We start from the raw sequence: 15127 nt of genomic DNA, 5'->3' as shown, positions 1-15127 counted from the left end.
TTTTTTTACATTTTCTCACACAAATGAGCTCTGATCTCGAAATTTGTCGCGACGACCTATGACCTCAAAGCGAGAAAGTTTTAGATAACACTTCAGTGGATCATTTAAGACCGGTTTTAGCGTCACCTATGTTAAGCTACGCCGAGCAAAGCCAATAAATGGATGGGTGACTTAAAGTTAATTGAGTAATTGTGGGATTTTTTTTTTCACATTTTCTCACACAATTGAGCTCTGATCTTGAAATTTGTCGCGACGACCTATGAACTCAAAGCGAGTAAGTTTTAGATAACACTTCAGTCGATCATTTAAGACCGGTTTTAGCGTTATCTATGTTAAGCTACGCCGAGCAAGGCCAATAAATGGATGGGTGACTTAAAGTTAATTGAGTAATTGTGGGATTTTTTTTTCACATTTTCTCACACAATTGAGCTCTGATCTTGAAATTTGTCGCGACGACCTATGAACTCAAAGCGAGAAAGTTTTAGATAACACTTCAGTCGATCATTTAAGACCGGTTTTAGCGTCACCTATGATTTTAAATCATTACATGAAAGTAAAATTGAAAAATCAAATCAAGAATAATAATAAACTGAATATTAAACAAATTAGGTAGGTACAATAAGGTACATAGGTACTGATTTTCTTTAATCACGATCGAATAAACTAAAGGCTAAAAAATTCCTGGAGGGACGGACCCAGCTTGATAAATCATCCCTAATTAATAAAATTCATCACCTCAGGGAATAATACCTACCTAAAGCAGAAAATACTTCTACCTACTTGTTGTAATATCAACAAAAATGTAGTAGGTACCTACCTATCTAACGTAGGTAAACCTATTGTATGCAATAATGTCAAATAAAACATGCAATATTTTATTACTGTAAAATGTAATAGTGTAAAGTATATCCCTCCTACCTCTCCTTCTCTCCCTTCCCCTCTTCCCAAATTCCCTGTCTCTCCTTCTCCTGATGTCTCCCCTTTCTTTATCTCTCCTTTCCCTCTTTCCCCACCTTTGTTCTCTCCCTCCTCCTTGTTTTCCCCTCTCTCTTCTCTCCCTAATTCTGTCACTCTTTCCTCTTTCTCATCCTCCTTCCTTTCTCTCCACTCTCCCTCTTCCTCTTGTTTCTATAGGAGTAACGAATGGTAATGACTGAAAAAACAATAAATTTAATGTAAAAAGATAGGATAATATGATAGATAGTACGAATGATATTGAGTGCTATTTGACTATTTCAATTTTCGATAGAATTAAATTAATTTCCATTCTTCGATCCCCTCACAAAGAAAAACGTAGTCTTATTCCGCCTCTGTTTTGGTGTTTTGTGCATATTTCGGGGTCACAATCAGGGCAACTCAGGTTTAACTCTTGGATTAAAGCAATCTGATTGGCTGAAAATTTTAAAAGCAACCAATCAGATTGGTTATCCAACAGTTAATCTTAAATTGTTTCTTGCAATGATTGCCTTTCCTTAGGAATCGTAAAACATCGTACCTCGACCCTTGAAATTTTAAAGTGAAATAAAAGACAAGAAATTTTTTCCCAAAACAGACATTACAGAAGACGACACTTCAGTCTTCTAATTCTAAATTTGGTTTGACAAAATGTAGAATCGATAGTTATCAATACAGTATCTTCTATAGTTGACTCTCCATCTTAAATCCCGAATGCGAAGTATCAAATCAGAACTTTGTGAGAATGTGACATTATGGCTTTTCGCTCATCAGTCTTTATTGGTGATCCATTCGTTCTTAAAAGCCGAGCTATCATTTCCCTCTACTTCCTCATAGATGCAAGAAATCCCATGGGATGTGAAAGGAACACGCCCCCCATGTAGTCCAGCCATAAAACAAGTTGAACTTCCCAGTTCCTCTGAAGCTGAACCCAAAACAAAACCGAGTCTTCAAACTTGTCAAGTTATAAACAACCCTTGTACGAGGACATAAGTAGAATTTGACATTATGACTTTTCGCTCATCAGTCTTTATTGGTGATCCATTCGTTCTTAAAAGCCGAGCTATCATTTCCCTCTACTTCCCCATAGATGCAAGAAATCCCATGGGATGTGAAAGGAACACGCCCCCCATGCAGTTATCTCGGGAAAATCTTGATATGGATATAAAGTAAGTACAACAAGAGTGCAAAATATTGCAAGATAATGGGATTTTAAATTATTATCCTCCCATAATGGTGGTGTTATTATTTAATACCCTTCAATTTATCAGTTATCTCGGGAAAATCTTGATATGGATACAAAGTAAGTACAACAAGAGTGCAAAATATTGCAAGATAATGGGATTTTAAATTATTATTCTCCCATAATGGTGGTGTTATTATTTAATACCCTTCAATTTATCATCCTTGCTTTTTATATTAATATCCAATTCCCTAGTGACCCTATCCTATTCATAAGCTTGCGGTTCCCTTAAAATGGGCTCGCGGTTCCCAAGGGAACCGCGGTTCCCGGTTTGGCCACCCCTGCCCTATATCCTATTCTTCAAGTGAAGGGATGCTAAAACTTTGGGAGCTACTTTAGACTCTTCAGAGCATAGAGCTAGTGGAATAGTTACAACAGTTTAATTGCAGTTACAGCATTCTTGGATACCTCTCTTGATCAGGAGAAGGAAAGGTTTTATTTTCTAACTAAACTTGTATTTGCTGAGGACAACCCATTTAAAACGAGCTTTAAGGACACACTAAGGCACGATACACGCCGGAGAAGCGTGTTTCTCCGATGTGCATCGTGCCTAACCTGTAAAGCTGTGTCCACACATAAGCGACGCCAACAATCGATGTTGAGTTGTCGACTGAAACCGTACACTGAATTGACAACATAATTATATTTACTTTGTAATACGACAGCATGGAAAACAGTGTGGAAACAGCTTATGATTTCAGATTTTCGACAAATTTCTAAAGATTGGAGCAATGGATACATCTGTGCTTATGCTTCGGATTTATTCAGAGCTGTTCTCTTCCAAGATTGTTTTTGGAGGAAGCTGGTATTAAACCTCTGGAGAGACGGGAGAAGGATACAGACGAACCACTTGGCTCAAAAGTAATAACAGCGAAGAAAATTCCAAATAAAAGAGTTGAAAAACAGAATCCGTCCCTCCGTCTTCGCACTAAGCTTTCATATACGACAGTCAATTTTTTTCTTGCCAGGACTTTACTTCTCTTCTTCTCCATGGAGTTTGGAAATCATGTTATTATTTTGAAGGAAAACTTTTCAATATGGAAAAGAAAAGAATTATTCTTTCTCGACTGGAAATTTGAAAAAAGGAAAATTGAAAGGGAATCACTGCACATTTAGTCTTTTTTTTCCCCGCCACTGATGATATTATAGAAAATGAAAAATACACAACAAATTCAATAATGCATTAATGTCATTTGTTGTGTTTGCATTGTCGTGATATTGTCTTGTCAGTTGTAAAATTGTTTGTAATTTATTAAAGTTAAACAATGCTACCTAGTGTGGTGGAAGAATTTCTTAGAATAACAACTTTTTAGGGCGGAGAGAAACAATAAAATCTATTGGTATTGACGAACTACCCAAAATTTGGGTTCCCAAAATGACAATTACAATTCAAACAAAATTGTAAATAAAATCTATTGACGAACTACCCAAAATTTGGGTTGCCAAAATGACAATTACAATTCAAACAAAATTGTTAACTATATTTTTAGACTTAAACAGCATATTTTGACAAACTCGTCCTCAATCCCACCAAGGTGTGAATAATTTGAACAATAAAATTATTATGTGCGAACATATGTATAAGATGGTATCAATGCAGGTGCACAAAATGGTACAGTTGGTACATTATAAAGAAGATAGCAATAAAATCTATTGACGAACTACCCAAAATTTGGGTTGCCAAAATGACAATTACAATTCAAACAAAATTGTTAACTATATTTTTAGACAAAAACAGCATATTTTGACAAACTCGTCCTCAATCCAACCAAGGTGTGAATAATTTGAACAATAAAATTATTATGTGCGAACATACGAGATGTATAAGATGGTATCAATGCAGGTGCACAAAATGGTACAATCGGTACATTATAAAGAAGATAGCAAAGCATGACTTCAAACATCCTTCAAGTGTGATTATGCCATTATGCGTTGATGAACAAGATCTACAAAGAAATATAGAAACATAATATCAAACCATAAAAAAGTTGTCTGAGGGTAGAATGTGGTGTAATATACTCCACACAGTTTCGTCAATTTCCTCTGCAATAAAAAGCGGTACTGCCCCTGTAATGTTCAAGACAGGTAAACATGTCTCAAAACATCCCATTATTCATGTTCAACCTTAAATCCGAACATTTGCATGAATATTTTGACCATTCCTACCAAGGTGTGAATAATTTGAACAATAAAATTATTATGTGCGAACATATGTATAAGATGGTATCAATGCAGGTGCACAAAATGGTACAATTGGTACATTATAAAGAAGATAGCAAAGCATGACTTCAAACGTCCTTCAAGTGTGATTATGCCATTATGCGTTGATGAACAAGATCTACAAAGAAATATAGAAATATAATATCAAACCATAAAAAAAGTTGTCTGAGGGTAGAATGTGGTGTAATATAATCCACACAGTTTCGTCAATTTCCTCTGCAATAAAAAGCGGTACTGCTCCTGTAATGTTCAAGACAGGTAAACATGTCTCCCTGACAAAACATCCAATTATTCATGTTCAACCTTAAATCCGAACATTTGCATGAATATTTTGACCATTCCCATAATCTATTCTCAATTTCTCATGTCAAAAGCTTGCGCCGGAAATACCTATAGCTTACCGGGTGAATCATTCACGTACATGGATGAAATTGTTACATTTCTTTGTCTAATTTTCTAAACCCCTTTCCCTATATCATTTTCCATTATATCTCTATATCTTTTTCCATTTCCCTCTCCCTACCTATTATCTCTCCTTTACCCTCTCTTTATCTCTCTCTCCTCTCGACACCGACTTTCGTCTCGTGGAACTCCAAATAGATATTAATGCTAGATACACATGTACAAAATATAAACATAGGAAAAAATGACATCAGATTTCTCCACAGTTGTCATCCAACTACGTATATGTATATTCAGTATCTCTATCTACGTGTTCTGTGTATTATTCTGTGCTTTGCCATACTTTTCTTGTTAGATGTCTGTCGTTTTCTCCCTTGCCCGCGCCTCTTCTGTCTTGGCCATCCTTCTTTGGAGACGTCCCTTTTCCTTCTCTTCCTCTTTCCATCTATCCTTTCCCTCTCCATCTATTCTGTGGGGATATAGGACTGATAGATATTACTACTCGTGCAATGCATAGATATGTATAAATGTCTTCGTTTTTGATCAAAGGGACAGATACAACGACACGTTCACTGTCATGATACCTCTATGTTCGTGACTTACTGACCACTCACCCAATGCAGGATGTGGCAATATTCCTTGAGAACAACCAGGCAATGAGAAATGCCACTACCTTAATAAGCTGTGTCCTGTCCACACATAGCCGACGAGGTGAATCTATGTTGTCGAGATGTCGAGGCAGTGTGTACGGTTTCAGACGACATCGATCGAAGCCGCGACGGCCGTTGACTATAATATGTGGACACACTTTTCAGTTTCCTATTGACTCTGTGTTGTGACTCTGCAACTCTACACTTTACAGTGTCATGTTGACTCTACACATCTTCATTAGTGGAGATGCCAAAACTACTTTGAGAAATTTACCTCATTCAACTCAGACCTTTGATGGTTCTGTAGTAAGGCGTGGGATTTAATATCATCGGAGATGTGTGTGTAGTGTTTTTCTAGTATATTAGTGGAGATGCCAATACTATTCCCAGAAGAATTGCCCCAGCATCAACAATAGTGTTGTAGGTTGGTCCATTTTTGGACGTTTTTCATACATCTGAACTAAAGTGTACTTCAACATGAGACTGATCAGTTCAAGAGAACTGACGAGTGAGTCTCTAGTTCTAAACTCTAAAAGCAACTACAATCTTTCGAATAGAAATTTCATCTGCTTCAGAATTTTATGTACAAATTAATACGCCACTGAAGTAAACTTGACAAGACCAGTACATGCATGAAACATATGTAAAACATATCTAGTACATACATACATATGTATACATGAAACATGTAAAAAGCCACAGTATCAGGTATAACTCAAGAGAACTGACGAGTGAGTCTCTAGTTCTAAACTCTAAAAGCAACTACAATCTTTCGGATAGAAATTTCATCTGCTTCAGAATTTCATGTACAAATTAATACGCCACTGAAGTAAACTTGACAAGACCAGTACATGCATGAAACATATGTAAAACATATCTAGTACATACATACATACATATGTACATGAAACATGTAAAAAGCCACAGTATCAGGTATAACCTACCTCATAGAATTAATACGCCACTGAAGTAAACTTGACAAGACCAGTACATGCATGAAACATATGTAAAACATATCTAGTACATACATACATATGTACATGAAACATGTAAAAAGCCACAGTATCAGGTATAACCTACCTCATACCTATCTCACACCTATCTCACCCACATAGTTATAAATTCACTGAAGACATCAAATTGTAGAGAACCGTCTCTCCTATTTTTGAGTTGTCCTATCTCAAATGCTTCAAATTTCGGTTTGTGGTGAGCAGAGAGGCCGAAACTTTGTCCTTGGATTAGGATTTGGGAAACACATCCCTGGGGATTTCTGATGGGGAATCAAATCAAGTGAGAGGCAGGAATATAATAATTACTGTTATAATGAGCTTCATGTTCCCCTTGACCTGTGCATTTCTATGGAATGCTTGAAAAATTACCTTGCTCACCATAAATAAACGGGAATCTGCTACAAAATTCTGATGAAATTGCAGCGAAAAAAGAGCATAAAATACGCGAATAAAAGGGGCATGAAAAAGTCCATTTGTAAAAACTATAGGAATTCACATACCTATAGACAATGTTTTATGTTACACAGACTTGGGAAAAAAAATTGAAACAGTGTATAGAAATTTTGCTTTTGCATCAGTCAGGGGCAGATTTTTCTCTTATGATAAGTATGGATAGCTCGTGCTTCAAATTTCGGTTTGTGGTGAGCAGAGAGGCCGAAACTTTGTCCTTGGATTAGGATTTGGGAAACACATCCCTGGGGATTTCTGGGGAATTTGAAAGGGAATCACTGCACAATTTTTCTTCCAGTTTGAATCAGGTACTGAGGTAAGTGATATATGTGATGTGCTGATGTGGGTAGCTAGATACTGTCTCATAATCCTTGCAGATTAGTTTATCATAAGACAGTTTAAGTAACGTAAAAGCAGTAGAAGTTTATCCGATCAATTGAACCCTGATGCATCCCGTATCCATCACTGCAGTTATTCAAAAATCTCTCGCATTATCAAAGGGGATAAGATCAATGTGTATATCTTTGATTATATTCATCATTCATTGATTAGCTTTCATAAGGGTGCAAGGTGGCACAAAGCTTGATGCAATTTTTCAAGGCACTTCATTCACGGAATGCCAATGCAATATCTAGTAGAAGTTTATCCGATCGATTGAACCCTGATGCATCCCGTATCCATCACTGCAGTTATTCAAAAATCTCTCGCATTATCAAAGGGAATAAGATCAATGTGTATATCTTTGATTATTAGGTATATTCATCATTCATTGATTAGCTTTCGTAAGGGTGCAAGGTGGCACAAAGCTTGATGCAATTTTTCAAGGCACTTCATTCACGGAATGCCAATGCAATATCTGTTATGCATATTTCACGGATTGTGAGGAAGCAATAAAATATTTTCCGAGAGAAAGTAAGTCGAGAAAGCCAGTTTTTACTTACATGCTAGTACCACGTTGTACATCATTCTAAGTAAGGACTTTACAGTAGATCCCGTATCCATCACTGCAGTTATTCAAAAATCTCTCGCATTATCAAAGGGAATAAGATCAATATGTATATCTTAGGAATCATTGATTAGCTTTCATAAGGGTGCAAGGTGGCACAAAGCTTGATGCATTTTTTCAAGGCACTTCATTCACGGAATGCCAATGCAATACCTATTATGCATATTTCACGGATTGTGAGGAAGCAATAAAATATTTTCCGAGAGAAAGTAAGTCTAGAAAGCCAGTTTTTACTTACATGCTAGTACCACGTTGTACATCATTCTAAGTAAGGACTTTACAGTAAGAAAATATAAAGAAAATGAAGGAGAAGAAAGTTATACTTAAAGAATAATAATAATTCTAACATGATTTATTTCACATACGTGCCGTGCGTACGGGTTTTCCCATCAAAATGAATCAAATAATACTTACATATTTTTCCATTTCCTACAAACATTTTTCCTCTTTTTCCGGAACTGATGGAAATTTCCATATTTTTACACGTATTTATTATTACATTTTCCCTGTAAGAGCGGCGAAGAAAGTGGGTTGCATCTTTCAGGATAGCGACCATTCAATACTAACTGCCAAGTCTTAACAACATGTTTCATTTGTCAGTTTGTACTGATGGTTCACTGGAAGAATTAAGTGGGTTGCATCTTTCAGGATAGCGACCATTCAATACTAACTGCCAAGTTTTAACAACATGTTTCATTTGTCAGTTTGTACTGATGATTCACTGGAAGAATTTCTTAGAATAACAACTTTTTAGGGCGGAGAGAAACAATAAAATCAAAGCTGTGTCCACACATAAGCGACGCCAACAATCGATGTTGAGTTGTCGACTGAAACCGTACACTGAATTGACAACATAATTATATTCACCTCGTCGTACGACAGCATGGAAAACAGTGTGGAAACAGCTTATGATTTCAGATTTTCGACAAATTTCTAAAGATTGAAGCAATGGATACATCTGTATCTGTAGATGCCTATGCTTCGGATTTATTCAGAGCTTTTCTCTTCCAAGATTGTTTTTGGAGGAAGCTGGTATTAAACCTCTGGAGATACTCACCTCGTCGTACGACAGCATGGAAAACAATGTGGAAACAGCTTATGATTTCAGATTTTCGACAAATTTCTAAAGATTGGAGCAATGGATACATCTGTATCTGTAGATGCTTATGCTTCGGATTTATTCAGAGCTTTTCTCTTCCAAGATTGTTTTTGGAGGAAGCTGGTATTAAACCTCTGGAGATACGGGAGAAGGATACAGACGAACCACTTGGCTCAAAAGTAATAACAGCGAAGAAAATTCCAAAGAGTTGAAAAACAGAATCCGTCTCTCCGTCTTCGCACTAAGCTTTCATATACGACAGTCAATTTTTTTCTTGCTAGGACTTTACTTCTCTTCTTCTCCATGGAGTTTGGAAATCATGTTATTATTTTGAAGGAAAACTTTTCAATATGGAAAAGAAAAGAATTATTCTTTCTCGACTGGAAATTTGAAAAAAGGAAAATTGAAAGGGAATCACTGCACAATTTTTCTTCCAGTTTGAATCAGGTACTGAGGTAAGTGATATATGTGATGTGCTGATGTGGGTAGCTAAGATACTGTCTCATAATCCTTGCAGATCAGTTTATCATAAGACAGTTTAAGTAAGGTAAAAGCAGTAGAAGTTTTGAAAGGGAATCACTGCACAATTTTTCTTCCAGTTTGAATCAGGTACTGAGGTAAGTGATATATGTGATGTGCTGATGTGGGTAGCTATATACTGTCTCATAATCCTTGCAGATTAGTTTATCATAAGACAGTTTAAGTAAGGTAAAAGCAGTAGAAGTTAACAATGTGTGGCATTGCACTTGCCACAACATACTTTCAATCTCCCTTTCATCCAAAACAGTGGCGGGAGTGAAGCGCTTTATAAACATGACCTCAGACTAGCTTAGCCAGATCCAAGCCAAGACTACCTTGAAAGTCGAAATATTTAGAATAAGGAAAGAGTACACCATTGTGCCAACCTGCCAACTAACCTTGATCTCCCTTTTTATGAGGCCTAGTGTGCACTGTGCATACTTACTTAAATTTAGGTATACCGTATACCTAAGTACATACTCTTATCCATACTTAATATGTAGGTAGGAATGTTACTCAATGAACAATCAATTATAATTAGACGATTGTCACTCATTCAACAATGTGTGGCATTGCACTTGCCACAACATACTTTCAATCTCCCTTTCATCCAAAACAGTGGCGGGAGTGAAGCGCTTTATAAACATCCATTTCAATGTTGATTTGCCTATTTGTCTGGTTGTTTTAATCTTATCAGCGTTATGATGTGCATGTTGGCATTATAAAAATGCATCACATAGTGAGCAGTCCGTCAATAAGTAAACAAATAATGAATTTATAGTGGCACAATGTGTCTTCTTCATCTCGTATATACCACCTATACCTTCCTAAAGAGAGACTTCGGGTATTTAAGGATGACCGGAGACAAGGAGGACCAGAGACATATACATACATATGTCTATATTTATGCTGTATTTTACCCGCCACTGATGATATTATAGAAAATGAAAAATACACAACAAATTCAATAATGCATTAATGTCATTTGTTGTGTTTGCATTGTCGTGATATTGTCTTGTGAGTTCTAAAATTGTTTGTAATTTATTAAAGTTAAACAATGCTACCTACCTAGTGTGCTTTTAATCAGTTTAATTTAATTTATTATAGGTAAATGTTGGGTATAGTGCTTTAAAACAAAACCAATACCTACCTACAACCATTAATATTTTAAAATGAAAGATACACTTAACAAATAAAATCAGCAATAATCCCAGTTGTGAAAAATCAATGTATAGCTCGTAGATCCACAAAAAAGCCTAGTCTAGGCTCAACAAACATTTCCAATATGAATGCAAGTAACATATTTAATATTGATTTCAATGAAATTACAAAGACTAAACATGAACTTATCAGTGATATCCTTGGGAGTCTAGGCTCAACAAACATTTCCAATATGAATGCAAGTAACATATTTAATATTGATTGCAATGAAATTACAAAGACTAAACATGAACTTATCAGTGATATCCTTGGATTAGACAATATTACACAAAAAATACACTATACACCATCCGAAGACTTTAGAGTTAGACTGAATGATAAACATAAACAACTTTCTGAAGCTGCCCCTCCCGATAAAGAAATTTACACAAGTGATGCAACTTTGCAATGGTTACCAACAGAAATGGTAGAAGCCATTCTCAAATATCTGACCCCAATGGATATAATGTCTTGTGCTGCAGTTTGCCAAAAATGGCATGAAATGTCAGACAATGCAACCATTTGGAGACAGCACTGCCGAAAAAATCAATGGAAACTCTTTTCCCATCTTTGTGAACCTTGTCTTTTAAATTCTGATCTAGACATGAGTCAATTCTCTCTGTGGAAACAATGTTTTCTCACATATTCTAGAATTAGGAACAATTGGATGGAAGGTAAGTAAACACAAATAGATATTAATGCTAGATACACATGTACAAAATATAAACATAGGAAAAAATGACATCAGATTTCTCCACAGTTGTCATCCAACTATGTATATATTCAGTATCTCTATCTACGTGTTCTGTGTATTATTCTGTGCTTCGCCATACTTTTCTTGTTAGATGTCTGTCGTTTTCTCCCTTGCCCGCGCCTCTTCTGTCTTGGTCATCCTATTATGTATTGAACTCTTTATTTATTTAATGTGGAGGTAGGTATCCACCAATACTTCCTAACTAAAAATACATACCTCTCAGAATTCGTCCCCTGCTGTCTGATGAAATAAATATGATGTCCTGACTACCAGTTCTCATAGAACCACATGACAAACTGTGGTGTTTTAGGAGGATATAGGAAAGTAGTGCTGGTAGAGAGAGCAGACTATTGGGTTTCCTATAATAGAGCTCACTGGAATGCATCATGAATAAAGTCTCATAAGTATGGGGACATGAAAACTGCAGTATTGTCGAGTTATGCAAAGTCAAATTTTCCATGGAAAGAAACTTCATAAATATTTTTTTTTTTTTTCGGATCCTCGCAAACGTTCTCCATTTTTGCTTGACTGAACCGAAATGCAATAGTTTGCCTTCTTTCGACTCTGTGTAATGATGCAGCTTTCAATATACAAAGGTACCTAGATGGAAATGATCTTTCTCGTTCTGACTCAATCTTCTTTACCCTGAATTTCTCGAACTTTCACCTTGTGTTCTACTTTTTAAGTCCTTCTACCTACTCATCGTTGTTGGGAGCACTGGCGCAATTTAGGACGAACAAAACACACCTAGGTACAATTATTTTCTAGTTGGTATTAAAAGCCTTTGTTGAAGAGACGAAAAAGGCAGCATCCATATTTCGAAACGAAAATCTTCCTAATACTATAGGCTATACCTCAGACCTCACATACTCCTGGGATGAGGGAAGTAAAATGTGAAAGGCTTGCAAAGGCTATTGTTTATCGACAACAGGCGCTGATATCCTTCTGCTGGTCTAGTCTGGTAGGGAAAGGGAGGGATGGGCTCTACTCGTAACTATTATGACACATATCAAAACAATCAGATACCATTATTTAATTGAATATTGTAACAAAAACCCTATAGCCCGGGTACGGAGCGGAGGGTTGACGTGGTTATTTTCTAGTTGGTATTAAAAGCCTTTGTTGAAGAGACGAAAAAGGCAGCATCCATATTTCGAAACGAAAATCTTCCTAATACTATTGGCTATACCTCACATACTCCTGGGATGAGGGAAGTAAAATGTGAAAGGCTTGCAAAGGCCCTGATAATGTGGCTATTGTTTATCGACAACAGGCGCTGATATCCTTCTGCTGGTCTAGTCTGGTAGGGAAAGGGAGGGATGGGCTCTGCTCGTAACTATTATGACACATATCAAAACAATCATATACCATTATTTAATTGAATATTGTAACAAAAACCCTATAGCCCGGGTAAGGAGCGGGGGGTTGACGTGAGGCTAAAAAGCGCCAGGAATTATATTCAAGTTGACAAGAGAATCCGAACTGTCAGCAAATTTAATGTGAAAATGCTGACACTGGGAAGGGGGTGAATATCACACCGCTTTCTCTCGTACGTCAAGGATTTTGTGGTTTTAATGGTTGGCGTCAAACGTTTGGGAAGATGATGTGTTCTATTGTGGTAATGGATAAATTCATATTGTCTGTTGATCTGATGTTTAGAAGAAACGCTTTTCGCGTTTCTTCTAAGATTTGACCGTAGCTCGTTGATAGTGATCGCATTAAGTTCGGGCCTAGAACACTTTTGATCTACATCTTAAACAAACCTCTCTGCAAAATTAATATGAGAAACTTGTGGGCCGAAAGCTAAAGTCCCCTGCTGTCTGATGAAATAAATATGATGTCCTGACTACCAGTTCTCATAGAACCACATGACAAACTGTGGTGTTTTAGGAGGATAGGAAAGTAGTGCTGGTAGAGAGAGCAGATAAGAAGAAGAAGAAGAAGAAGAAGAAGAAGAAGAAGAAGAAGATATAATTAAGAACTTTTAAGGAAAGACACAGGGAAATAATAAAATTAGAAATGGATGGACGATGGAAGGAAAGGAGTTGGTTGCTGATTGCAGAAAAAAAGTCGGACAAAACGATAATTTTCAAAAAAGTTAACCTCCTTATACTACAGCCAACTAAGAAGCCTTTGTACATTATACCTTCCTTAATTTCTTCTCATATAAACACAGACACTAGAAAACTAGACATATTATGTATTTGGTCATCCTTCTTTGGAGACGTCCCTTTTCCTTCTCTTCCCCTTTCCATCTATCCTTTCCCTCTCCATCTATTCTGTGGGGATATATAGGACTGATAGATATTACTACTCGTGCAATGCATAGATATGTATAAATGTCTTCGTTTTTGATCAAAGGGACAGGACAGATACAACGACACGTTCACTTCACTGTCATATGTACCTCTATGTATAGGAGTAGATACCTCTATGTACGTGACTTACTGTCCGCTCACCCAAGCGGGATGTGGCAATATTCCTTGAGAACAACCAGGCAATGAGAAATGCCACTACCTTAATAAGCTGTGTCCTGTCCACACATAGCCGACGAGGTGAATCTATGTTGTCGAGATGTCGAGGCAGTGTGTACGGTTTCAGACGACATCGATCGAAGCCGCGACGGCCGTTGACTATATGTGGACACACTTTACAGTTTCCTATTGACTCTGTGTTGTGACTCTGCAACTCTACACTTTACAGTGTCATGTTGACTCTACACATCTTCATTAGTGGAGATGCCAAAACTACTTTGAGAAATTTACCTCATTCAACTCAGACATTTGATGGTTCTGTAGTAAAGCGTGGGATTTAATATCATCGGAGATGTGTGTGTAGTGTTTTTCTAGTATAGTAGTGGAGATGCCTATACTATTCCCAGAAGAATTGCCCCAGCATCAACAATAGTGTTGTAGGTTGGTCCATTTTTGGACGTTTTTCATACATCTGAACTTGCGCAAAAGTCTAAAGTGTACTTCAACATGAGACTGATCAGTTCAAGAGAACTGACGAGTGAGTCTCTAGTTCTAAACTCTAAAAGCAACTACAATCTTTCGAATAGAAATTTCATCTGCTTCAGAATTTTATGTACAAATTAATACGCCACTGAAGTAAACTTGACAAGACCAGTACATGCATGAAACATATGTAAAACATATCTAGTACATACATACATATGTACATGAAACATGTAAAAAGCCACAGTATCAGGTATAACCTACCTCATACCTATCTCACACCTATCTCACCCACATAGTTATAAATTCACTGAAGACATCAAATTGTAGAGAACCGTCTCTCCTATTTTTGAGTTGTCCTATCTCAAATGCTTCAAATTTCGGTTTGTGGTGAGCAGAGAGGCCGAAACTTTGTCCTTGGATTAGGATTTGGGAAACACATCCCTGGGGATTTCTGGGGAATTAAATCAAGTGAGAGGCAGGAATATAATAATTACTGTTATAATGAGCTTCATGTTCCCCTTGACCTGTGCATTTCTATGGAATGCTTGAAAAATTACCTTGCTCACCATAAATAAACGGGAATCTGCTACAAAATTCTGATGAAATTGCAGCGAAAAAAGAGCATAAAATACGCGAATAAAAGGGGCATGAAAAAGCCCA

Source organism: Diaphorina citri, unplaced genomic scaffold (genome assembly GCF_000475195.1).
Source record: "Diaphorina citri unplaced genomic scaffold, Diaci psyllid genome assembly version 1.1 scaffold457, whole genome shotgun sequence".
Classification (NCBI taxonomy): Eukaryota; Metazoa; Arthropoda; class Insecta; order Hemiptera; family Psyllidae; genus Diaphorina; species Diaphorina citri.
This window is presented reverse-complemented; position numbering follows the sequence as displayed.